The 27,354-nt window shown below is 41.7% G+C and overlaps 1 protein-coding gene across 13 annotated transcripts in view; it reads left to right on the plus strand.

The window, feature by feature from the left end:
- LOC106506183 (uncharacterized) overlaps positions 1-27,354 on the plus strand; it is a 777,071-nt gene that overhangs the window by 206,065 nt on the left and 543,652 nt on the right. Inside the window, exons 5-9 of one of the 13 annotated variants that reach the window (XR_014830567.1) lie at positions 1,536-1,612; positions 2,556-2,599; positions 4,496-4,567; positions 6,933-7,093; positions 7,978-8,128. The exons of 10 other annotated variants lie outside the window; for them this stretch is intronic. The gene's annotated coding sequence lies outside the window, so the exon portion shown is untranslated. Of the gene's footprint in view, positions 1-54; positions 825-1,535; positions 1,613-2,555; positions 2,600-4,495; positions 4,568-6,921; positions 7,094-7,977; positions 8,129-9,189; positions 15,147-27,354 lie in introns of those variants that run through there. 2 more of the 13 variants (XR_014830571.1, XR_014830568.1) reach the window with 2 other exon arrangements.

Here is a 27,354-nt window from a genome sequence, read left to right on the forward strand (position 1 = left end):
TGATGGATACTATTTTGAGTTGACTGACTGGCACTTTTCACTTGCTTTTTACAGGTGATCAACCTATTTTTAAATTGCCTTCAAAAGACATGAACTAATCTGGTATAAACACTGGAATTTTCATTCCCTCTCATATTGATTATAGTAAACAACATCCACAGGGTAAAGTGACTTCCTATCTCTCTCATGCTGGTGAACAATTGGTGAATTCCACTGACCCATTTTTCTTTAAGGAAGTAAACTATGTTTACTCTTTAAAGGTATCATCATATTGCCTGACTCCCACTTGTTTTTCAGCTTGGAGGAGCTCTTATGACTCAGTAATAACTCACACAGACCAAATCTTTTATTTTTTATTTTTTTCATCTTTTTGCCTTTTCTAGGGCTGCCCCTGCAGCATATGGAGTTTCCCAGGCTAGGGGTCTAATCGAAACTGTAGCCACCGGCCTACGCCAGAGCCACAGCAATGTGGGATCCGAGCCGCGTCTGTGACCTACACCACAGCTCATGGCAATGCTGGATCCTTAACCCACAGAGCAAGGCCAGGGATCGAACCTGCAACCTCACGGTTCCTAGTCGGATTCGTTAACCACTGAGCCACGACGGGAACTCCCAGGACCAAATCTTTTATAAATGAGTTGTTGAAAGCCGGAAGACTCAACCATGGAGCAAATGCTACAGATAAGATGGAGTGTTACAACTCATACCTGGTCCCAACTTGCCTCATCTTTAGCACCATTCTGATTTGTGCATTCTGGATAGATGTAATCATTTTCTGTTGCTGTGTAACAGGTTACCACAAATATAGGTGCTTAAAACAATACGAGTTTACTGTCTCAGTTTTACTTTGGGCACCTCTTTACTGGTTCCTTTGCTTAAGGTCTCACGAGGTTTCAATCAAAATGTCAGCTGGGCTGAGTTCTCATAGGAAGGTATTACTCAGCTGGGTTGAGTTCTCATAGGGGAAATCTTCCCCTTCCAAATTTACTCTGATTGTTGGCAGAATTTATTTCTTTGTGGTTGTAGGGCTGAGAGACCAGCTTCTTACTGGTTAGAGGCTCGAGGTTGCCTTCAGGTCTTACAAGCTGCCTCCAGATCCTTGCTATGTGGACTCTCCCACCATGGCTGCTAACTCCATATTAGCAAGGCATTCTCTAGAGTAGGTCTGATAAAAAGTCATAGTCTTAAATAATAGTGTAATCATGGAGGGGACATCTTTTGCTTTTATGATATTCTATTGGTTAGAAGCAAGTCATAGGTCCCCCCCGACCCCCGACACACGCAAGTGTATTTAAGGGCATAAATACCAGGAGACAGGAAGCATGGCGGGGTGAATCCACTTAGAATCTGTCCAACACAAAAGATAAAGTGAAATATTGAGAAGGGGGTAAAGGAACATTCAGGGGCAACAAGTACTCTTCAAGAAGGTAAGATTCAAGGCGGAGATGGAAATGATAATGTGGCCAGCCCAGGAGGACTAATATTTGATACATTTCTGAACTCATATTTAAAAAATTTTTACTCCACATTTATAGAGAGAAGAAGGAAAGACATGTGAGGAGTGGAAAGAGATGAAAGAATGCTGAAGAGGAATTCCCATCGTGGCTTAGTGGTAATGAACTTGGCTAGTATCCATGAGGACGCGGTTTTTATCCCTGCTCTCGCTTAGTGGGTTAAAGGATCTGGTATTGCCGTGAGCTGTGGTGTAGGTTGCAGACGTGGCTCGGATCCCACGTTGCTGTGGCTGTGGTGTAGGCCAGCAGCTACAGCTCCGATTGGACCCCTAGCCTGGGAACCTCCATATGCCACAGGTGCGACCCTAAAAAGACACACACACACACACACAAAAAGAATGCTGAAGACAACAGTCTAGTTTGGAAACACACTCATGAAAATAAATTCTTGCATTTAACTGCCAGCGCCTTTAGAATGTGGTCTACTGACCATCTATTGTTACTCAGTTATACTCTTTACAACTCATCATCCCAAAATAGCCTATAAAGATAGTTCTTTAACCACAGGTGATACTTGTCTTAAGATAAATTTTTGTAAATTCAATTTCCTATAACTCTCTTCAGATTCCTATAATTCCAATGATATTAAGGCAGTCTAACAGAACTCCCAAGTAGAAGACTATACTCTTAACTGAGCTTTGCTTTTATGCTTAGATAGCAGATCTTTAAACTTAGCAATGCAAAGAATTAGGATGGGTAGAAGCCTTGACTACTATTAGGTTTTTTGCAAACACTGCCTGTAAGGACATCTAACAACACAGGTGTCTCTCACTCCTTGATTTAGGCTTTTGGAAGCCTCATTTTGGTAGAATTCAAGGTTGGGGAATATACCATCCTTTAGGGAAATTGGGGTGTGGCATTAACATTGTAAGTGAAACTATAAGGACATAAATATTTTCATCTTCTTTGAAATAAAACAATATAGATGAAACAACAAAGAGAATACCAATCATGGTATATTATGATCTAGTTACTTAGTGTTAAAAAAAAAAAGAATAAGAAACCTACAGTTTATTTTCACTTACTATCACTTTCTCATAGGATTCTTTGAGCAAGTCACCACATGGGCCAACAGAGCTCCTGAGGTAAGGGCCCTACATAAGGGGAGCTTCCTGGACCTTCCCATTCCCAATAGTGTTAGCACCATTTGTGCTACCTGCCTGGCTTTTGGAGGCACTGGATGGTAACCCCAGGTTGAATACCTCATTTAATTATGTCAGTGCTTTCTTTCCTCTAGGAGAGACCTGTGAAGAAAACAAATAAAAAAACACCTCTTAGATAAAACTTTGTCTTTTATTTTACATTTCTCAATCCCACATTTCCCTTGTTTCTAGATATCACCAAAAGTATTACTTCCAAATTCACCAAACTTAAAATATTCATTGTTTCCCAAAAGCAATCTAAAGAAACCTTCATGAACTAAAGTAGAACTTAAAGTAAGGGTATTTGTGGTGGAGGAATTCCTAAACTCCCAAACCAGCCCATCCTCTACTGTCTCAACAAAGATGCACTAGCTTAGGTCAGGCGCTCTCTTCACAGCCCAATCTGAGGCCATTCTCAAGTCTGACTGTTCTCACATTGGTCTGGTGCCAGGCTGCCATGTTTCACTCCTCCCATGTCCCATGTATCAAAATCTGGGCAAGGCTCCAGTCCCTGGGGCTCTCTTCCTCTGCTCCAGTAGTTCTCAACCCTGACTGCATAAGAGACTCTCCTGGGAGATTTAAATGGAAAAACAAATTCCAGTTTCCAGATCTCAAGCATGCTTATTTAATTGGTCTAGGTTGGGATGGTTAGAGGCCCCCAGGTGATTCTAATGTGCTGCAAGATTATACTTAATTCATCTTGATTCATCACTTTCTGTTTTATAATTTATTTCGTATATTTCTATGTTTAAATGGCTCAGAATGAAAAAAGTCTATTGGTCCTTCAGTTATGGGTTTTTCTTTGCTCATCTAGTCAAGAAGACTTTTTCTTCTTTAAAATGTAAAACAGATTCTGATTGGGGGCATGGGGCTGAGAACATCCCTAACAGTCAATGTGTGCAAAGAATACCAAAGCCTTGGTTTCTGGCAGAATAGGAGTTAACTATGTGGTGGGGTTTGAGGGGTTCTTGGCAGAGCTTTGGATTTAAGTGTCTGTTTACTCTTGGTGCTGCAGTATCCTAACTTCTGCCATTAGAGATTTGCTTATGTGGATTAAGCTTTCACCTCTTTAGGAGTTTTTCATTAGTTATAAATAATCCTAGAAGGATTCATTAAGACTTTTGTGTGAAATAGCTCATCAGGTCACTGTTGCTTGTGACAAGAGGAGGCACATAATTACCTTCTGTAATAGCCTTTAGTCTGCCTCCTTGTCTAAGCTGTACACTCCATAATGGCAGGACTGTACCCCTGCTATTATTTCCCAGCACCCAGCTCAGTATCTGGCACAAAGCAGATTCACAGTAAATTTTTTTGGAATGAATGAACAAATAAATACAATTGAGCAAAGTACTGGCCATAATCAGTCATGAATTCTAAGAAAGAAAGAACAGAATTCTTGGAGGAAAAACATTTCCTGGAGGTCTGAGGCTTTGCACACATCAGAGAAAATGCACTACAGACAACTCACTAATAGTTCCATTTTGAAGCTGTTGACTTCTTTGCTGGCATTTTCCCCTCATCTTTCTTCTTCAGTGACATTAATAATAAGAGCAATCTGAGCTACCATTTATTAAGCTATTGCTAAGAACCAGAACTACTCATTGTTTAGGTGTTTTTGCCAATCCTCCCAATAACTCTCTGAGGCGGCAGTTTTCATTACCAACTTACAGATGAGGAAACCAAAGCTTACAGAAGAGATGTAAATTGTGACAATAAAATGGCCAACATGGGATTTGAGCCACACTCTGATGCCGTGTAGTTTCACTGGCTCCTGGTACTCCTCCCTCCCTCTGTTTCTTCCACTCTAGCAAGCTCTCTCGTCTGTTCTCTTTCATGTAGCCACACACAGACATTTGTGATGAGTATGCAGCTTCCCTGGCCTGACTGTATGGTGGCATAGAGAGGTTTGAGGTAAGAGGATAAAGGCAGTACTCCAACAATAGGAATCAATACAGCTTCTGGGATTAAATAGAAAATCCTCAAAGTTTCTCAGCCACCAATATGCAGAGGAAACTATAGTGAGATCTTAGCACTAGCACTTTGTTCCTGAAGGAGATAATTTTTCTCCATATCATACTTGAAAAAGATCTTCTACGTTAAAATGGGACATACATGATCTAAACGTCAACATTCTCAGCAACGATGTTACATGAAATTCAGAATCATGACAGTCCTTACAGAGACCTTTGATAACAAAGTGCAGTTTAGTAACTTTAATTCAGATGGTGCAGTGCACATCCTGGTGGTCTCATATGGTAGCACTTGCTGAGGAAAGGAAAAAGCATGAGTAGGCCTCTGTAAACAAAGGTTGCTTGAAAGTCCATGGGGAAAGTGGAGTATGAAGGTACAAATGCTTAGAATATAAAGTACACACTTGTAGTATGATTGTCACCAAATATCACTTTGTATCATTAGGTTTCTATCATTTATTTATTTATATATATTTTCTACTATACAGCATGGTGACCCAGTTACACATATATGTATACATTCTTTTTTCTCACATTACATGTTCCATCATAAGTGACTAGACAGAGTTCCCAGTGCTACACAGCAGGATCCCATTGCTAATCCATCCCGAAGGCAACATTCTGTATCTATTTAGATTTCTTAAAGAAGAGCTATCTCTCAGATAAAGATTCTATTCTTTATTCAGTGACTGGAGGAGGGGTGTCCTGGAGCCCAGATTCTGGATATTAAGTTGTGCAGACCATATAAGTACTTGCTGGTGTGCTGGGGCCTAAACAATTTTAACCAGCACTTTTATACCAATGGGGACACAAGGCCCTGCCTGGATGGAGAACTTGCAAGACAGAGCAAGTATTTGTCTTTGTGCATGCTTAGGAGAGAAACTCCATTTCCCTTTACTGAGGAGGGCAAAATTAGCCTGAAAGTTTCTCAGAAGTAGTAGTATATTGGGAGTTCCCATTGTGGCACATCTGACTCGTAACCATGAGGATGTGGGTTCAATCCCTGGCCTCGCATTCAGTGGGTTGGGGATCTGGCGTTGTCGTGAGCTGTGGTTGCAGATGTGGCTAGGATCCCACATTGCTGTGACTGTGGTGTAGGCCGGTGGCTACAGTTCCAATTCAACCCCTAGCCTGGGAACTTCCATATGCTGTGGGTGCAGCCCTAAAAAGAAAAGAAAAGAAAAGAAGTAGTAGTATATCTACTGGCTCTCTGTTGACCATCCTTCCATCCTTATCCTCATTCTGGGACCCAGGCTCATGGAGTCACCACTGTCAGATCATACTAGTCCTGGTGGCAGGGGGAACTGTATGTTCCGGAGAGTTTGGAAACAGCAATTAAACGCTCCAACTCAATGTAGGTGTCATTTTTTTTGCTTACTACTTATTGGCCAGAACATGCCAAAGGACCCCACACTCCCACATGGAGGTAGGTAATTAGCTCATTATGATGTATCCAAAGGGACAGGGAGCAGAATAGTCAGGGGGTGGCACTAATGACCACCACAGGAGTGCTCAGATAGGATTTATGTTAATAGAATAATATCTTGGCTATTATGTGGGGAATAAACTAGGTTGGCAAGAGCAGAAGCAAGAATATCAGGTAAGGGGACATTTCAGTTGTCCATGAACTAGCTGCCAGTGGTATGGGGGTAATCAGCAGAGGCTGGAACTGCAGGTGGGGATCATGCGTGGCTCCTGAAAGTCGGTCTGAGGGCCTTGTCCAGCACCCCCCCACACACACCCTTCCCCCATACTATCACCTGCTCAAGTTCCTCCTCGCCAGCCACAGGAGGACATGGTCAAAAGGACAGTCTGGAGAGCCTGCAGGATGGCACAGCTGAGTCCCCATAAGCATACAGCAACCAGATTGGCTGCAAGACGACCACTATCCTGAGGGAGGCCCAGCAGTTCAGGCTGGAGCTCTGGCACTTTTGGGCAAGTTCTGCACCATCTTCAAGTCCAACACCAGGGCACGCAGGGCATCCTACTGATGATGGACTTCACCAACCAACCCCTAGGCCTTCGATGCCAGCGACCTGTGGATGGAGGAGCTCACCAAGCATGACCTGGTTGCAAACCCGCTGCACCGGGCCTTATTGCAAACCCGCTGCACCGGGCCTTATTGCAATTCCCTCCAGAGCAGGCTGCGCGCCTGCGCAGGGAAACACATGTGACCTTTAGGGTCAATGGGCGGTGCAAACTCAAAGTTAAACTTCACCCAGCTGTCCCCCATCGCACTCACGCACGGCCTGGAGACGCGCTGGAGGTCCAGCTGAATGTTCAGTCTGCCCAACCTCTGCTGCCAGGTCAGCATCTCCTGCAAAGTGCACCTCGTCGACGAGCTCCCACAGCCTGCCATCAACAGCTGCCGCAAGTTCTCCACCGATAGCTGTGTTCAGGATGCACGGGCGCTCTTACTGACCAGCGGGGCCAGGCACTGCCGCAGCAAGGTCAACGGCTTCCAAAGGTCGGAGTTCATGAGCCCCCACCCCAGCCCTAAGCCCACCCGACCTCCCGTCCTCCCACTCAGTCCAGTCTCATTTCCAGAGGGTCACGCTTGGGGACCGCTCCTGGCCAGGTGCTGTATGTAGGGAAGATTTTGGCCACAGAGCCCCTCCTGGGAAGTGTGGGGTCACACCTTGGTGGTCTCAGCCAGAGTGATATACTCAGAAGGACAGTGGGATGCGCAGGGGTACAGCGGGGGTCTTGGCAGGACAAGCCCAGACCCGAAGGGGCCGGTGTGTGTGTGTGTGAGAGAGAAGCCTGGCCTCGAGGGAGCTGTTCTTTCAGAAGTTGGAGGCCTGGTTCTCTTTTTATTTGTGATATAAGACTTTTCACCACTTTTGTACACCTTAAAGGGCTGAGGGAACCTCCAGATAGCCAAGTGGTAACCCCCAAATCAGCTGTGGGGACGATTTTGAGATGTTTGGAGAGGGAGGGGATTTGAGGCAAAAATGGGAGGGAATTCAGCTTCCAAGCTGGACTCTCTTTGAATTCGCATTTGCGCCAAGTGGGGGTGTGGGGCCTGTGTCAGGGCCAGTGGGGACACACAGAGTGAGTGAATCATTAGGAAGCTTTGGAATAATCTTGGACTTCCCCAGCTACCTGCTGGGGCCTTTCTGAGCACCGTGTTTGTTTGTTTTGTTTTAAGCTTGAACAAACATAGCTTTGGTGATGGATTGGGAAAGAGAAAGAAATTTCACTAGTGACGGCTACGTTTTGACCTGCACACCTGGGTGAATTAAGCAGTTTATTGCTGGATAGAATATTAGTGGATAGGAGTTGAGTTAGAGATAGTGGTGAGAGAGAGGGTTCCTTTTTTTTTTTTACATGTTAGTTTTCAATGCCTAGGTTTACCAGACTGAAGCTGGGGGAAAGATTTAGGAGTCATCACCTTAGAGATGTTATGTATCTCTGATCTCCGAGAAATCACCATGAGACCTTCCAAGATGTGAGTTTTCTAGAGAAGATAAGAAGTCAAAGGGCTGAACCCTTGAGTAATGTGAGTAAAACGTATGTTCTATTATCTTTCAATTTTGGAGACGACCAGCATGTTGGTGTTATGATGGGAAATTGGTGATGCAGGGAATATGTGGAGTAACTGCAGGAGTGGGTTCACTAAGAGAGAGAGAGGAATTAGGACACAGTGATCTCATACTCACTGTGAAAATCATAATATGCTAATTCAGGGAAGTTGGTTGTTTTTTTTTGTTTTTTTTTTGTTTTTTTTTGCTTTTTAGGGCCACACCCTTGGCATATGGAGGTTCCCAGACCAGGGCTCTAATCGGAGCTACAACTGCCAGCCTACCCCACAGCCACAGCAACGCCAGATCTGAGCCGTGTCTATAACCCATACTACAGCTCACCCCAATGCTGTATCCCTAACCCACTGAACGAAGCCAGTGATCAAACCTGCAACTTCATGGTTCCTAGTCGGATTCACTTCTGCTGCACCATGATGGGAACTCCAGTTCAGGAAAGTTCTGTTAGTAGGAGCAAATTATGTCCTCTGGAAAGAAAAACTCTGTCCTCACTTTCAATTGTTAATGATAAACTCTGAGAAAAAAATGACAAGAAGTGCAGTAAAGAATCTGAGGAAGCTCCCGTCGTGGCTCAGTGGTAATGAACCTAACTAGTATCCATGGGGATGTGGGGTCAATCCTTGCCCTGAATGAGTTCATTAAAGGTCTGGTGGTGCTGTGAGTTGTGTAGGTTGCAGCTATGGCTTGGATCCCACATTGCTGTCGCTGTGGTGTAGGCTAGCAGCTGTAGTTTCGATTTGACCCCTAGCCTGGGCACTTACATATGCAACGCATGCAAGCCCTAAACTTACTACAGCTTGGGGCATAGCATCAACACAGTACAATTTAGATTAGAAGGTCCAGCTGACGTAGTGATATTAAAATTACACCGAAAGAGTGCAAACTTCATCACTAATGTTCTTGTAAGATTCTTCTGCCTGATGCAAATTAATTGCTCTCCCAAGACTTCTTCAGTTAAAAAATAAATAAGCTCTCATTGGTGTGTATAATTACACATACTGCATTCTTTATTATATTATAGTGTGAAGATGATCAGCTTGTCTGTTGGAAATCTGTGGCAGTCACATTTTAAAAGTTGTCTCCTGGAGCTTCGGCATTGCCTCTCTGGTTCCTGGGCTCTTTTTCTCCTCCCACATAGCTGCAGTTCTATATAAGTGGAATTATGCTCATTCCCATCCCCTGTTTCACTCTGGACCCTGCTGCCCTATGGTATCAGCCTTTACTACTTCTGAAAATGTAGTTATTCCAGTATCAGTAGTAACCACTGTATTTGTCTGGTCAGGGTTATGAAAGCCTTAAAAAATGCCACAGACAGGGTGGCTCAAACAATGGAAATTATTTCTCACAGTTTTGGAGGCTGAAAGTCCAAGATCAAAGTATTGGCAGAATGGATTTCTCCTGAGGCCTCTTTGCTTGGCTGGAGGATGGCTGCCTCCTCTCCACATCCCACATGGCCTTTCCTCTGTAAGGGCGCAACCTCAGTGTCTCTTTTTTTATTGGGACACCAGTCCTATTGCATTGCCCCCACCCCGGCCCCTTATGAATTTATTAACCTCAGTTACCTCTGTAAATGCCCTCCCTCCAAACACAGTCACATTAGGGGTTAGGGCTTTGACACAGGAATTTCAGGGGCACACTATTGCATAGCAACTATCTTCCTAATAAATATAATGGCATTTCTGGCTTTACTCAAATAATATGGTTTACTTCATGCTTTTGATGGTCTTTAAAAGATTTTTGCTTAATCCCCCTCTGTTTCCATAACACTGCTTTCTTGTTTCTGCATATTTTATTGGCTACTCCTACTTGGTTTCCCTATATTTCTATATTTCCTATATTTCTTCCCCTAATCACGATTAATCTCTGGGCTTTGTCCTGAGCCGCCTTCTTAGCTCACTTAAAATATTTCTCTAAGGGGTATGAATCGTTGCCACAGCTCAAATATGATATGCTTATTATTGACATATACTTTCAGAACTCTAGTCCAGACCCTCTCTTGAGCTCAAAATTATGTGTATTCACTTTCAATTGAACATGCTGGAATTTGTTGAACATCTCAGACTAGGATAGACACATGAGCTCAGAAAGCAATATGCACTGAATACATATTTGTCAGTTTTATCCACTTCACTCGTTCTTTCAAAAATATTTGTTGATCACCTACTAAATAGCAGGCACTGTTGTAAGAGCTTGGAGTACAGCAGGGAACAGAAGAGACCAAAGTCCTTGTCCTCAAGGAGATCCATCATAGCATTTACAGGCTGTGATCAAGGAACATGGTAAATAAGTAAATTATGCAGTATGATGGCTGAGTTAAGTACTCAGATTAAAGAAAAAGACCAGGGTAAGGGAGATCAGGAATGGGTCAAAGAGCAGGTTGAAGGATTAAATAAGGTGATCAGGGGGACCTCACTGAGAAAGGGAGATTTAAACAAAGGTTTGAAAAAGGTGAGTGAATAAATATAATTGTATGACAGGTATCTAAAACATAATACGTCCCAAACTCCCTTGAGCAAGTCTCTTCCTTAGAATTCTCAATGCGGTTGCCATTCATTCTTCTATCAGAGTGGTCATGTAAACTTATCTGCCCAACTAGGACACAGTGGAGAATAAGGGATGGTACAGGCATTAACCAGCATATCCCCAGACAAACATGGATGGATGTATGGATGTGTGGGTGCCCAGCTTTCTCCCCAGGCAGAAACCTATGTCCTTTTTACCTTCTCTCGCTCCTCATCCCTCACCTCCCCCTTATCTTCTCTCAGGAGATGGCCAAGTTCTTTTTACTGTTACCCAGAATATATCTTCTCCATTTCTCATACTGATGTCTTACTTCCAGGTATCTCAGGATCTCTGACCAGGATAGAAACATGGGCTCAAAAATGTTCTAGCTCTGTCTGTTCCTCCTCAAATCCCTTCCTACATCTCAGAATCTTCCTAAACATTCATATCTAATCCTGACACTATCATTTTAAAAATGAGGAGTGAAAAGTTTGGGTAGAAAGCACATCCAGAGGCTGACAAGGCCCCTGATGGTCCCAGGCACTCTCCTCTGTTGCCCATCACCCACTTAGGACTTGTGTGGACACCAGCCCTGCCTGTTGCAATCTAGTCCTGCCATGTGCCTTCCGTGAAAGGTAAGAACACAGGGGAATCAGCCAGTTTATCTTCAAAATCCACAATTACCAATCATGGATTATAATTTCAAGTCTAAAACTCAGTGTCTCAGAAAGATTAAATGTCCATTATTGTCCTTAAGATGTGGGAAATTAAAAATATATCAGATCTCTCTATATTTCCTATTTCAGTCCAAATGAATCCAATTAGGTTTCACTGCAAACTAAAATACTCTAGGCCTATTTCCTCTTTAAATTGATTATAAATGTTGATGCTCTTAAGTATATAAGTGCAAATTAATCTAGGGAATTCCATGAAATTTTATTTCTTAATTAAGCAATTTAAACTAAGTTACTTAACTGAAATGACTACTCTGGCTCCTAAGATTGTTCAAGGTCAGACAAATGTAATCAAATGTAACACAATGATTTTTCACTTGGCGCAAACCTTTTTGTCAAACTCATTTTACTGCTTTGAACTTGGTGGCAAGGAGAGGTTGCAATCTTGAGCAGGGTGAGCTTTGGAGACTGGTTCCAGACTTATAGGGGCCAACACTAGGTGATGACACTCAGGCCAACTGAAGGAATTTCTGGAAAATAGAAATGTGGTTTCTAAGGAAGGAAGTGGTGCCTTAGATTGTCCAGAAATTAAACTTTCTACTGATATACATCTGGCAGTGCTCCAGTAAGCGCAATCCATTTGGCCGGCCAGATGGACTAGTCCTGGCAGCTTTTCAGTCTCATGCACAGAGCACTTCAGCCTGGGGAAGAGAAAAATCCCCAAACAAATATATAAATAGAGAAGACTCTAGTATTGTGGCTAAACAATGGAGAAGGCTCATGCTCTTATAAATGAGGTTTCCACAACATCGTCTGTGCATTTCAGACATTCCAACTGTTACCTTTTTTTCCCACTTGCTTTTTAATAGCTTATTTATCATGGGTGAAGGATGAGATTACTTATCTGAGGCTCCATGCTTTTGGCAGAAAAACTTTGTAATGCTCAGTTACTCTCCTGGAGGAAAGAAGGCAATTTCTAGCTTTTTTTCTGAGAAAATATACTAAGTAATACTAACAAAGAACAGTGATAAGAATCTAAACTGAAAAAGATCATTCGAAAATTCAAACTTCTATATCATGGACTATCAAAGGGCCTTGGGCTAAAAGGATGGACTCACCAAAGTGACAATTTTTCTCCTTTAGGAAGATTTATCCTTTTCTCACTTTCTAACACCGTGAGTCTAATTCCAGTTCCCCATTACCTTGAATGAGAGTTATCTTCTATCCTGCATTTGAGTTGAAGTTCATTGATCATCCTTCAGTTGAACTGCCATGGGTACTAAATAACCATGGCCCATTTCCTGCTCCTGAAGCCAGATGCTTGGTTGAGGGCATGACATCCACTGAACCATCTAAACATGTTTCCTCCTTCCTCACCTAGAGTTTGCTGAGGGAGGAATAAAAAGATAGGAATCCATTCTAATCAGCCATCCCCATGTATGCCTTTTGTAATTATGGACTTCTGAAATGATTCTAAATAAATATTTTAATCCCTAATCAACAGGTTACTTGGGGGGAGGTAGTGTAAAGTAAATGAAAAATGTTAACATGTTTCACTTACTGAATTTTTTATCAGATACAATTTTTCTATCTTTAGATATATAGATTTCAGCTACAACTTAAAACATGATCCTCTGTTCCCTCTCTCTCCCCCCCTCTTCCTTCTAGCAAAGATTTACTTAGCTCTCACTCTGTGCCATGTACCACACTGGGGAATTTGTGTGAATTATCAATAAAAGCATTTTTGGTAGATTCCAGGTTTGTACAGAAATTCCTACATTTTCATTAGCTAATCTTCAGGTTTTCTCATTACTTGCATCTTGACGAGATGTCAAGGTGCAGACCAAATATCACAAAAAAAGTTCCTATGTGCGATATTTTCTAGTTATAGATTTTGGTTCCAGTGGGGGCTTTTTGTTGGTGTTTTGTTGTTTTTGTGCTGTTATGGCTTGTTGAGAGGACTGGATTGCTTCACCCAATCTCAACTCTTGGTTCAGAAATGTTGGGAATTTTCTTTCTATATTTCAAGTGAAGAGTAATATGATTTTTTTTTTTTGGTCCTCTTTCACCAGCTACTTTTCAGAATCCATCCATTCCTTCATTTCTTTTTTCTATCATTTCTGCATCTAGTCCTTTCCCACTACTGGCTAAGTTCCTGATAGAATTCCTACAGTCTTGGCATGCCAAGGTTTTTTTGGAGGGTTACTTTAAATGTTTTACACTATGGTGTGAGACTTTGACATTTTTTATGTTTCTTTCTTGTATTATCTTAGAGAAACAAATCCAGGATGCTGGGACTGGGGGGCTTTGTCAAATATCGCCAGTAAATATTTTCAGAGAAATGAGAAAGCTTGCCGTCCTCAAACCCTCAGCACAGTTGCAAAGTGGGCCAAGTTTGATCTTAAGCCATCATCCAGTACTTTCAGCCTTATGCTATTACTCATCCTTTTGTTGGCCAAACCTAGAGTCGATTTAAAAAAATCAAGTATATGGTCTAAAGCTTTTTTTTTTTTTTTGGCTTTTTGGGGCCTCAACCTTGGCATATGGAAGTTCTCAGGCTAGGGGTCTAAATCAGAGCTACAGCTGCCGGCCAATGCCACAGCTGCAGCAATGCCAGATCTGAGCTGCATCTGTGCCCTGCACCACAGCTCACAGCAATGCCAGATCCTTAACCCACTGAGCAAGGCCAGGGATCGAACCTGCAACCTTATGGTTCCTAGTCAGACTCGTTTCCTGGTCTAAAGCATTTTGACAAATATACACATTTGCGTAACAAACACCACTACAACCAAGATGTAGAACATTTTCATCACCCCTCAAAAGGCTCTCCATGTCTCCTAAGATCAATCCCCCAGCTGTTCTACATCCTGCCCTCAGGCAACTGCTGATCTGCTCTCTGTCTCTATCCAGTTAGTCTGGCTGTAACAGTACAGTTCTAGAATATTATACAAATGGAACCACACACTATGTATTCTTTTATGTCCAGTTTCTTTCATTTATATTATTTTTAAGATTCATCCATGTTCTTGCATGTATTAATTGTTCATTTGTTTTAGTGCTACTAATTTCCATTTTATGGATATGACACAATGTTTTCACACATTTGCTTGTTAATGAACATATGGGTTGTTTCCATTTTGGGTGGTTATTTTCCTATTTAAGTAAAGATGCTACAAACTTTGTGTGGATATATCAGGGCTCTTTTTCAAGGAGAAATATTCAAGGGCCAAAGTTCAGATGCCAAGGGGAGGAGAAAGAAGATCATATGTTAATCCCATTTTTAGTTTTCTGAGGAACCTCCATACTGTTTTCCATAGTGGTTGTACCAACTCACATTCCCACAGTGAAGGAGGGTTCCCCTTTCTCCACACTATCTCCAACATTTGTTATTTATAGTCTTATTAATGGTGGTCATTCTGACCCATGTGAGGTGGTACCTTAATGTAGTTTTGATTTGCATTTCTCTAATAATTAGAGATGTTGAGCATCTTTTCATGTGCCTACTGCCATCTGTATGTCTTCTCTGGAGAAATGTCTATTTAGGTCTTCTGCCTGTTTTTCCATTGGGTTGTTTTTTTGTTGCTCAGTTGCATGAGTTGTTTATAAATGTTAGAGATTAAGCCCTTGTTGCTTGCATCATTTGCAAGTATTTTCTCCCATTCTGTAAGTTGTGTTTTTATGTTTTTATCGTTTCCTTTGCTGTGCAAAAGCTTGTAGTTTGATTAAGTCCCATTTGTTTATTTTTGTTTTTATTTCTCTTTCCTTGGGAGACTGACCTAAAATAAAACATTTGTTTTGCCTATGTTCTCTTCTAGCAGTTTTGTGGTGTCATGTCTTATTTTTAAGTCTTTAATCATTTTGAGTTTAACAAATGTAGTTTTAGACAGTCTTGGGCTTGAATTCATAATCTGTATGTGCTAACTGCATGACCTCAAGCAAGTTTCTCCACATATCTGAACTTTTGTCTTTTATTTGCAAAATGGGGATAATAGTGTTATCCATTTTATAAGATGGAGGTAAAGTATAAAATAATTAAAGCATATCTGGAATTAGCCTAAATATTCTTTCTTTCACTTTGGCATAAGCTACAGTTTGATGAAGTGTGTTCCACATGCCAGACCCTGTGGGAGGCACATTACTCTCATCATCCCATTCTGTTAAATCCTTACCTCATTAGCTAGACCAGAAACTGAGGCTAAAAGAGGTTGAAGCCATGTAATAAAAGTGGAATATGAGAACCACTGGCTCTGACTGGAATTTGCCAAGCTTCCTCAAAGCATGAGTTTGGCAGCTAACAATTTTCATTGACTAGGGTCCATCTCTACATTTGCAAAAGGGTGGGGCACATTCGAATAGGAGCTTACTTCTTTGCAACCATGTCAGCTTCTGCCATTCGCCCATAATATACATATTGGATGTCCGCATAACAAGCTGGTGGCCAAGCTTTGCTGATAACTTGTCTTTGGCCAACTCTAACCATATTGTCAAAAATACGTCTCTGCCACTGGATGGGGAGCTCTGTTCCCAGGACCTGGCAGAGTGCCTTGTACACAGGAGGAAGACATCAATTTGCGGAGTGCAACTTGAACATAGTTTTTGAACACAGAATTGAGGAACCAGAATCTTTAGATAAAGAACAAGTGTTTACTTCTTAATTTCATCATATGTATTGCTATAATCTTAATAACATCTTGAGTAGCTGAAACAATCACTTGAGTGGTCTCAGTGGGCCTTTTGACCAATTATGTGTCTCTCTTGGTATCATACTGAGTTACTTATTTTTAAAATGATGTCACTCTGCCTTTCTGGGTGCCTGTTGTTTCTTCGTTTATAAAACGAAGATATAGACTAGATGCTTTATGAGATCCTTCATAGCTTTAAATTGTCTATGAGTTATGCAATACCTGCTGGAACTCTCCCAGTTCCAGTAATTTTGCAGTAACCTGGCATTTACCTGGGATCAGGTTCCTATAGCACAGCTGCTCTTTGGACCAGCATCAGCATCAGCAACAACTGCTCCACTGAGTTTGAGAACCACCTCTGTTGAAAGGGGGAACATGAGCCCTCTCCCTCTAGTCTGAGTCTTTCTTCAAACATCAAACCCAGCCCCATAGCAGCTGCCAGGTCACACCTCCCCACACTCTGCAGAGAGGAACATGCTGGGGAGTGGTTAGAAGAGGTCACGGGGGTGGGGGGGGAGGACATGACTGCCAGTTGACCTGTGAGCTGGACAATCAGAGGCACCCTATCCCCTCTCCTATCCTTGGAAGACACATTCTGCCCTCCATTCCCACAGTGGGAAACTGTTTCAAGGAAGTAGCCTTGAGAGAGCACTGTGTTGTTGAGCCCATCTGGAGCCCACCTGGCTGAACCCACTTAAGGCCTCTATATCCACTTTTAAAATTCTGGCAAGCAGATATGGAGATCTGCTGGTCTCAGAGCTGCCCGAGACAGGCCTCATATGTAAGTTCCCTGACTTAATAATTTTGCCATTTGCCAACCTGGAGTGGTCTGCCTCTTTCTTTGGACTCTCCTGGCCCCTGTGTGGTTTGGGTGGGAGGTGTGGGGGTGTGGGGTTAGTTTCAGATTTCACCTGGGGAATCCTTCAGGATGCCAACCAGGAGGGGCTCTTGAAATTCCACTCCCCCTGCCCCTGTGATCCAACATAACATCTTTGTTGGCTTCATTAATGAATTTGGAGAATAAATTCACTACCCAGGAAAAGCATGGCATCTTTCTAGAACTGAGTTTCAGTTTATAAGCAAAGGCTGTAAAACAGCTTCTGCCTGGTTGGGGGAAGAAAGGAGAGAAAGTTAGTTGAATGGGTATGTGTGTGGTTGGGGATCAGATCAGGGACTGGGAGTCAAGAAAAGCTCCTACCTGAGCATCACACGAAGGAGCTTGAATTTAGACTCTTGTTATAATTTCTAAATTAGATTATGTGTAAACTCAGAGAGGCACACTTGAAAAATAGTCATCATTTCACCGTGTTTCATATCTGGATTATGCTTTCTGTAGTGCATTGTGGATCATTTTATAAACAAATGCTATACTTACCTTATAGACAACATAATTGTATTGCATTGGGTTTTCATAAAAGTAATTTGTCATTATATTAAATTCTTGGGCCCTTGCCCTCCAATTATTCATGATATTGGCCTAAGAGCCTCAATATATTAACTTGCTCTGGCCTCTCCCTCTTATGAGAAACTTTGGGAAGATGGTATCTAGATGAGCAGGTACGAGGGTCCTACATTGGGCCCCAAATGTAACCTTATGCTAGTAACCTGCCCTTAACGTTGATCTCCATGAAGCATTTAAATTACTTCCTAATTTCATGTCTTAGCTAATTTAAATCAAAAGTCAAACATTTATCAAGTGCTTAGTATGTGGCAGACACTGTGTTAATACTGAGGAAACAAAGATAAAAGGACAGTATATTCTCAATGTGCTCATTGCCTACCAAGAGAGAAGACTTGAATCCCAGGTACAATCATCATGATAAACACTCTAAGGGCAGCATGTACATGATACAGAAATTCATTTGAACTGGGGAGAAGAGAAAGCATTCTGGGAAAGACACCCCACAGTAGTGGTTATGAATGTGCTACACCACTGCCCGGCGCAGGAACTGTTGGGCAGAGGTGAGAGTGTCAGAAATAAGAGCATGACCAAGTTCCCATGTGTTTCTGCGGGTTAAGAACCCTGTGTTGTTTCCCTTGATCCCTTTCCTCACTCAGTGGGTTAAGGATCTGGAGTTGCTGAAAGCTGCAACAACTTGCAGCTCAAAATCTGGAGGTCACAGATGCGGCTTGGATCCAGTGTTGCTGCAGCCTTAGCTGCATTTCCGATTCGACCCCTAGTATGGGAACTTTCATATGTTGCAGGTGTGGCTGTAAAAAGAAATGAAAAAAAAGGAAAGGGAAAAAAAAGGTGTGACCAAAAAGAGTTAAAGCAGCTGGGTTTTTCTACAGGCTAAAGGCAGTTGAAAGGGCATGGGAGCCAAAGGGCCCCATCCCCTCCCTCAGGCTTTCCTTAAGTCTCTAAATCACTCTCTATATTTGTTGAGAGCTTTTTTACTTGAGAAAATCCAGGATCCTTAAGATAGAGACTGGTAAACTTCTCCATGCCGGTCTGTCTGGGCTCTAGTAACTGGCAAAACTGGCCAACAGTCACGCAGCAGCAGGCCACCACTGGCTCCAAGTTCTCCACCCTGGAAAGTGTAGAAGACTGAAAGAGTTTGAAGGGAAAAAAAAAAAAAAGTTCTGTGTTAGTGCAAGCAGATCCATATATCAGCAGAGAGTTATCAAGGTTAATGAGAAAAATTATCTCATCAGAACAACCCCCGGATGGAGGTGCGCACAGGAGCAGCAGCATCTCTAATCTGCTGGTGCTGGGCCTCCAGAGCACTGTGATCCATCAAAGTCACTTCCTCTTCCTTCCTGCCTTCCCGGGAGAGCGCGCCTGCTCCCACCGCTGAGGAGGAAATCAGTGAGAGGGAGGGTCTCTGCAGATGGGCCGTGGGCGCAAGGGCAATGCCATGTGAGCCCAGAAGAGGAAAAGGGAGTAGGAAGCCGCACCCCAAACTCCTGTCTAGCTGTTAGGGAGCCAAGACCTGAGGATGCCCAAGCTGGTGCCAGGGGAGGGAAGGAACATGTGCCCTCTGTGTGCGCATGTGCACACATACCAACATACAACCCACACCCCATTCTCACATATAAAATATGTACACGCAATATGTGTACATACCATACACACATCTGTACACTCAGTCCCACCCACCACACGCATCATATATGAACACACCACACAGTTACACATGGCACACACACACACACACACACAGATACAATCATACACAGGCATGCTGCATGTCCTGCTGTCATTTGTTTTCAGTCTTTCATCCTTTATAGGCAATAACAACTGTTTAGTCAGATGCATTTTCATAAACCTTGTCCTTATGGTTCCTTTGGCAACAGCCTGGAATTTCCACCTACTGCCAGTCCTGTGAGTAGAGAATTTTTTGTTTGTTGCAGTTATTATTGTGGTGTTGCTTTAGTTTTGTGTTGCTCTGGAGAAGGCAGGAAGCAACAGAGAAGTAGCTAGAAAGGCACAGCTATTGCAGGTAAGTCATTCAGTGTGCAATGCAGTTTATCAGACCAGACCATTGATGCTCACGGACCTGGGACTGTAGTAACTGCCAGCTTCCAGTGCCCACTGCCCATCACTGCCATATTCCCTTTATGTGAAGGGACATGAAAGGCAAGCCTTCCACCAGCAGGGGGCGCAACTCTTTGACCAGCACCCCCCCCCCCCCCTCCCCCGACCAGGGCTCCCCTATTATACTACAAATCTTTCCTCAAGCCCTATCCCCTTTGGGAAGCTATTTGCCTTCCTTCCCTCTTCTAGGGCATGCTGTACTAAAGTTCTGGTAACTTTAGTAGTACTCCTCTGTAAAGCACAGTTTAACCCATAATTTATATTGACTTGTATTCTCACTAGATTTCAAGAATGTCAGTCTCAACTTCTCCAGCCAGCTTGTAAGCGACTGCTGGGCATGATCAGTGCTTTAACCCATTCCGGTATGCTCCCTCAGCTCCAAGGCAAATGCAGAGAGCTGGGTTGTGATTCTTATCTCAAGGCATGGCCAATAGATTTTATATTCATTAAAAAGTTGTTTCTTTGACAGAGGCTTCATTTGAGAAACTCCTCTTTTTCTGGGTATTCTCTGTTTCCACACATTGCTAAAAACTTTTGAAGGCTGAAAAATGGTTCTACAAACACAGAACCATCTTTGAGATAACTGTCAATCTTCCTCAGTGGCGAAGGCTTTGCAGATGTGGAGGCAGTGAGGATGATGTCTTAGAAACCATGACCCCAGCTCCTGAAGTCGGCTCCATTCGATGACAAAAATGCTTTCTTGACGTTGGGAAGGCAGAGACACAGTTTCTAGGCATCTCACTGAAGTGAATTCCTCAAATAGATGGCCAGTGTGATCCTATGCCCAGTGGTTGGCCAGTATGATCAAAATATAATGTAATTTATCCATTCATCAGATATTTATTGATTACTTATTAGTTATGTTTAAACTCTGGGCAAGGCACTGGAGGGAATACTTCTGAACAAGCCAGTTAAAAGATTCAGACTCTATAATTACAAATGGTGATCAGCACCAAGAAGGAGCTGAAGAATTGTGATAACAAAACAGGAGCTGGAATGGAGAGTAGGGTCAGGTAAGCTGGAGGCAGTGGAGGCAGGTGTATGAGAACTAATCTAGATGGAGTAGCTGAAGAAGGTGAGGACATTTATGCTAAGACCTAAAGGGGAGGAGTGCTTAAGAACCTAGGAGAAGAGGTAGTTTGCCAAGTGAACAGTTGGTTATGTTCAGCTCTGTAACCAATCCTTCTTCAGGGCATCTGCACCAATAGTGAGTGTTCTAGGTCATGGTAATAACTAACTGGAATATATTGCTCAGCTACAAAATGCCCTCCTTACAATATTGCTCCAGTAAGCTTATTGCAGATGAGGAAAGTGAGGCTCAAAGAGGTGAAGAGAAGGGGTAGGTGTCCGTCCTGGTCTGACAGACTCCAGTGTGTGTACCTCCTTGCTCCCACCCACTCCCCATAGTAATTGTATGTAGGAGAGTGAGCATGGCCCAAAGCCACCTAATTCCAGGAACTGAAGAACTGTTCACAGAGTGTATTCTACTGATGGCCTGTCTGTAAATCAAATCTTAAATAAGTCACAACTGTTTTACTTGCAAAATATTTCTTGTAAATACCATAAAGTACTTTTAGGAGTAGCAAAGATTTAAAAAATTAAGCAAATAAAAAAAGGATAAGGATGGCTGCCTTGAAGCTTCCTGATAGAGGTTATATGTTAATATTCACTGGTTCCTGCCTTTGTAGACAATAGATAGCCATTACTGACTCCAATTTTCCCTTCTTTCATTCCACAGACACTTTTTGAGCGCCTGTTATATGCCTGACACCATACTGTGGTAGCTCATGATACAGATAAATATCATGCTCTGTCCTATATTTACATACAATACCTTGGGCGTCAAAGAGAAGAAACAATTATGATACAGTGTAGTCTGTGATTGAGGCACAAAGGGTCATTGATCACAGACTGGGAGGAGGCAGGGTTAGAGAGATTTCAGCTAATGCATTTTGAAGGAGGTGACTTCTGAACTGAGTCTCTGAAACTTTAGTAGGAGTTAATCAGTGGAGGCTGTAATCCATGAGTGCTAGCAGGGAACATCATGGGAACTTCCACGTAGCTGTTGTGGTTGGTCTCAGCGTATGGGCTGTGAGCGCAAACACAATAGCTGAGGTCAAAATCAGAGACTAGATTCTGAGGAGCATCTATACTGTGATAAAAAATTAGGACCTGACTCTTAGTTCTGTGGGAAGCCACCATGTGTGAAAATGTAAGCAGAGGAATGGCACTGTTTTTATTTATTTATTTATTTTTTATCTTTTAAGTTTTGCAATTTCATATTACCCTTTAGTGTTAATCTAACAGGGCTTATTTCATTATTTTATTTTATTTTTAATTTTTTATTGTTACTCAATGAATTTATTACATTTACAGTTATACAATGATCATCACAATCCAATTTTATAGGATTTCCAACCCACAACCCCAGCCCATCCCCCCACCCCCAAACTGTCTCCTTTAGAGACCATAAGTTTTTCAAAGTCTGTGAGTCAGTATCTGTTTTGCAAAGAAGTTCAGTCTGTCCTTTTTTTTAGGTTCCACATGTCAGTGGTAGCATTTGATGTTGGTGTCTCATTGTATGGCTGACTTCACTTAGCATGATAATTTCTAGGTCCACCTGTGTTGCTAAAAATGCCAGTATTTCGTTCCTTTTAATGTCTGAGTAATATTCCATTGTGCATATGTACAAATTCTTCTTTTTTTTTTTTTTTTGGCTTTTTGCCATTTCTTGGGCTGCTCCTGAGGCATATGTAGATTCCCAGGCTAGGGGTCGAATCAGAGCTGCAGCTGCCGGCCTATGCCACAGGCGCAGCAACAGCAACGTGGGATCCGAGCCGCGTCCGTGACCTACACCACAGCTCACGGCAACGCCAGATCCTTAACCCACTGAGCAAGGCCAGGGATCAAACCCACAACCTCATGGTTCCTAGTCGGATTCGTTAACCACTGAGCCATGATGGGAACTCCCTGTACCACATCTTCTTGATCCACTCCTCTGTCGATGGACATTTAGGTTGTTTCCATGTCTTGGCTATTGAAAATAGTGCTGCAGTTAACATCGGAGTACATGTGTGTTTGCGAGTCATGGTTTTCTCTGGATAGATGCCCAGGAGTGGGATTGCTGGATCAAATGGTAGTTGTATGTTTAGCTTTCCACAGTGGTTGCGCCAATTTACAATCCCACCAACAGTGTAACAGGGTTCCTTTTTCTCCACACCCTCTCCAGCACTTATTGTTTGTAGAATTGGCATTGTTTTTAGAGTCATCTCTCTGACAGCTGAGTGGAGAAGGAATTAGAGGGAGGTGAAACTAGAGTAGTGACAGGATGGGGTGGGACCCCTGCTGAGCGCCCAGCACTGCCCACATCACTGGGGCTCTGACCATGAACAAGGCAAACATGGAGCCAAAAGGCTGGTGAGAGAGGCACAAAGTTTTGCGGATATATCTACTTTTGTAATTATGACCAGGAACCTCCTCTGAGCCCTTCATGCTGCCCAGCAACCATGCTTTATGTCCATTCACTCCTCCACTTCCCTAGATGCTATTCCAACACTTCTCTCCTCTCAAACTGCTCCTTCCTCCCAGAAACTCATAATAAGATGTCGACCTTGTTTCCACCTCACTGAGAAAGTACAAGCAGCCAGAAGAGAACCTGCAGTAGACTCTCAAAACCACATCTACCCCCTTCAGGGTCTGCACGTTCTGATATTCCCTGACTTTTAAAAAATAAAACCTTGAAAAATAGAACTTTCTACCGTGGTGTCCCACATCTAGGTACCAAATTGAATTCCCGTTTCTTATCTCACAAATGGCACCACCGTCCACAGAGACACCTGAGCCTAAAAGCTGGGAATCATTTTTTACTCTTTTCTTTAATCCTTGAATTCAATCCAAGAACTCTGTTCATTTTACCTTCTTAATTTCTTGTATCTCTTCTTTTGCTCCATGGACATTGTCTCATTTTAGGCCCACATTTTTCAGTTCCTTCTTAACACATTGCTATTCAAGGTTTTATTTTTTTTAATTTATTAAGCTAAAATGTCCATATAGTAAATTTGACCCTTGTAATGTATACAATTCAGTAGTTTTTAGTATATTCATAAAGTTGTGGACCCATTGCCGCTACTTAACTCCAGAACATTTTCATTGTTGTACAAAGAAACCTCATACCTATTAGCAGCCACTCCCATCCTTCCCTACCTAGAGCCCATGGAAAACAACTAATACACTTTCTGTCTCTCTGAATTTGGTTACTGTGGAAATTTAATATGAATAGAATCATGTATTCTATATCACATTTAGCCTTTGTGTCTGGCTTCCTTCACTTGGCATAATGTTTTTAAGGTTCATCCATATTCTAGTGTATATCAGTACTTCATTATTTTTTTAAAGTTTTATTGAAGTATAATTGATTTACAGTGTTGTAATAACTTCTGTACAATAAAGTGATTCAGTTATACACATATCCATTCTTTTTCAGATTCTTTTCCCATATAGTTTATCACAGAATATTGGGTAGAGGTTCCTATGCTATATAGCAGGTCCCTGTTGACCATCCATTGTATATGCAGTAGTATGTATATGCCAACCCCAAGCCCCCAGTCCATCCCTTCCCCGCACCTGTTCCGTTTGGTAACCATAAGTTTGTTTTTCAGGTCTGTGAGTCTGTTTCTATTTTGTAAATAAGTTCATTTGTACCATTTTTTTTTTAGATTCCAAATGTATGTGATATCATATAATGTTTATCTTTCTCTGACTAATTTAGTGTGATAATCTCTGAACCCATCCATGTTGTTGCAGATGGCATCATTTTGTTCTTTATTATGGCTGAGTAATCCATAGTGTGTATGTACTGCAACTTCTTTTATCCATTCCTCTGTGGATGGACATTTATGTTGTTCCCATGTCTGGGCTATTGTAAATAGTGCTTCAGTGAACATTGGGGTCCATGTATCTTTTCGAATTATGGTTTTCTCTGGATAGATACCCAGGAGTGGGATTACTGGATATTATGGTAGTTCTATATTTTGTTTTCTGAGGAACCTCCATGCTGTTTTCTATGGTGGCTGTACCAATTTACATTCCCACCATCAGGGTAGGAGAGTTCCCTTTCTTTTCTCCACACCCCTTCCAGTATTTGTCATTTGTAGCCTTTTTTTTTTTTTTTTTTCTTTTTAGGGCCATATCTGTGGCATATGGAGGTTCCTAGGCTAGGGGTCTAATTGGATCTACAGCTGCCAGCCTACAGCACAGATCATGTTAACACTGGATCCTTAACCCACTGTGTGAGGCCAGGGATCGAACCCACAACCTCATGGTTCCAACCTCATGGATTTGTTTCAGCTGCACCACAATGGGAACTCCATGTTATTTGTAGACTTTTTGATGATGGTCATTCTGGCTGGTGTGAAGTGGCACCTCATTGTGGTTTTGATTTGCATTTCTCTAATAATTAGCAGTGTTCATCTTTTCATGTGCCTCCTGGCCCTCTGTATGTCTTCTTTGGAGAAATGTCAGTTTTGATCTTTGCCCATTTTTCAGTTGGGTTGTTTGTTTGATATTGAGCTGCATGAGGTATTTGTATATAATCACTTGTCAGCCACTTCATTTGCAAATGTTTTCTCCCATTCTATGGGTGGTCTTTTCGTTTCATTTATGGTTTCCTTTGCTGCACAAAAACTTTAAGCTTAATTAGGTACAAATTATTTTTATTTTCATTACTCTGGGAAATGGATCTGAAAGGATATTCCTGCGGTTTATGTCAGAGAGTGTTCAGCCTATATTTTCCTCTAAGGGTTTTATAATATCTGGTCTTACATTTAGGTCTTTAATTTACTTTGAGTTTATTTTTGTGTATGGTGTTAAAAAGTGTTCTGATTTCATTCTTTTCCCTTTTGCTGTCCAGTTTTCCCAGAAGCTCTTATTGAAAAGAGACTGTCTTTTCTCCATTGTGTATTCTTGCCTCCTTTGTCATAGATTAGCTTACCATAGGTGTGTGGGTTTATTTATGGGCTGTCTGTCCTGTTCCATTGATCTGTATTTCTGCCAGTACCATACTGTTTTGATGACTGTAGCTTTGTGGTATATCTGAGCCAGGGAGCCTGAGTCCTTCAGCTCCACTTTTCTTCCTCAGGATTGCTTTGGCTAATCAGGGTCTTTTGTGTTTCCATACAAACTTTAATTTTTTTCGTTCTGGTTCTGTGAAAAATGCCATTGGTAATTTGATAGGGATTGCATTGAATCTGTAGATTGCCTGGGGTAGTATAGCCATTTTGACAATATTGATGATTCTTCCAATCCAAGAAATTGGTATATCTTCCCATCTGTTTGTGTCATCTTCAGTTTCCTTCAACAGTGTCTCATAGTTTTCAGAGTACAGGTCTTTTTGCCTCCTTAGATAGGTTTATTCCTAGATATTTATTCCTTTTGATGTGGTTGCAAATGGGACTGATTCCCTATTTTTTCTTTCTGATCTTTCTTTGTTAGTGTATAGAAATGTGAGGGATTTCTCTGTATTAATTATGTATTCTGTAACTTTACCAAATTCATTGATGAGCTCTAGTGGTTTTTTGATAGCATTTTTAGGATTTTCTATGTATAGTATCATGTCAACTGCAAACAGTGACAGTTTTATTTCTTCTTTTCCAGTTTGGATTCGTTTTATTTCTTGTTCTTCTTTGATTGCTGTGGCTAGGACTTCCAAAACTACTTTGAATAAAAGTGGTGAGAGTGGCCATTCTGACTAGTGTGAGGTGATACCTCATTGTAGTTTTGATTTGCATTTCTCTAATAATTAGTAATGTTGAGCATCTTTTCACATGATTTTTGACCTTCTGTCTGGTGTGGAGAAGAGGGGCAGTTTTAAAAATTAAGGAAGCCCTTAGGAGGATACCTATTTTCTATGACAAAGGCAGAGAAGCATTCAAAGGTGTTTTCTAAGTATGAGACAGAAAGCTGAGCAGGGGTCTTGAGGGAAATAATGAAGGCATGGGAAAGACAAGAGGCTGATGAGGTGAGTTCAGGTTTTTACACAGCATTAGGAGCTCATTAGAGGTTGAAAGTCCTGAATTCATGGTACTTGAGCACCTTTCAATAGCAGACTGAGCGAGATGCAGAGAAGCAGCAGCTGAGCTGATCTAGCACTGGGTTTCTGCAAGGTAGTCAGTCTGGATGTTAAGGGGAAAAGAAGGTAGAGAAAGCTGGAATGGTTGAATGTGGGACATAATATGTAGGTTGAATAGGAAATAATTAATTCTAAACTTTCCAAAATCCATCTCCCTCCAATCAGTTAAACTTTAGTATATAAAGAGACATCAAGAGAAAGCAAAAAATCAAAACCAAGAAAGGCACAACAGAAAGCCTGGCTTCTTTCTTCTCCAGGTTATTCAGCTTTACCTTTACTTTCAAAATAAATAAAAAAGTGTTTTCAGATGTTTTCTTTACACTGAACTATGAATAGTTATAAAATGTCGTAAATATCCATTTATGTTGCAATCTGCTCACAGGGAAGAGATGAGTTTAGCTGCAATAAACTTAAATCGACCAGGCACTGAAATCTAACGGATTTTTTTTTTGTTCACTTATGTTGCATTGCTGAGATTTCAGATTTGTATTTACTCTTTCACAATAAATATTTTATTTTTCTTGAATTTATGATCAGTGGTATTCATTATTAGCCTCACATGACTAATAAGATTGGACAGTATTGCCCATATGCCTTTTATTGTTAAACTTGTGATTGTTAATTTTAATAACCTGTACAATGTGTAAGCAATTCTTGATACTTT

Source organism: Sus scrofa, chromosome 15 (assembly GCF_054392235.1).
Source record: "Sus scrofa isolate SSC_HxYL_T2T_F1_AM1 chromosome 15, Sscrofa_HxYL_maternal_Yorkshire_Landrace_v2.0, whole genome shotgun sequence".
NCBI classification, from domain to species: Eukaryota; Metazoa; Chordata; class Mammalia; order Artiodactyla; family Suidae; genus Sus; species Sus scrofa.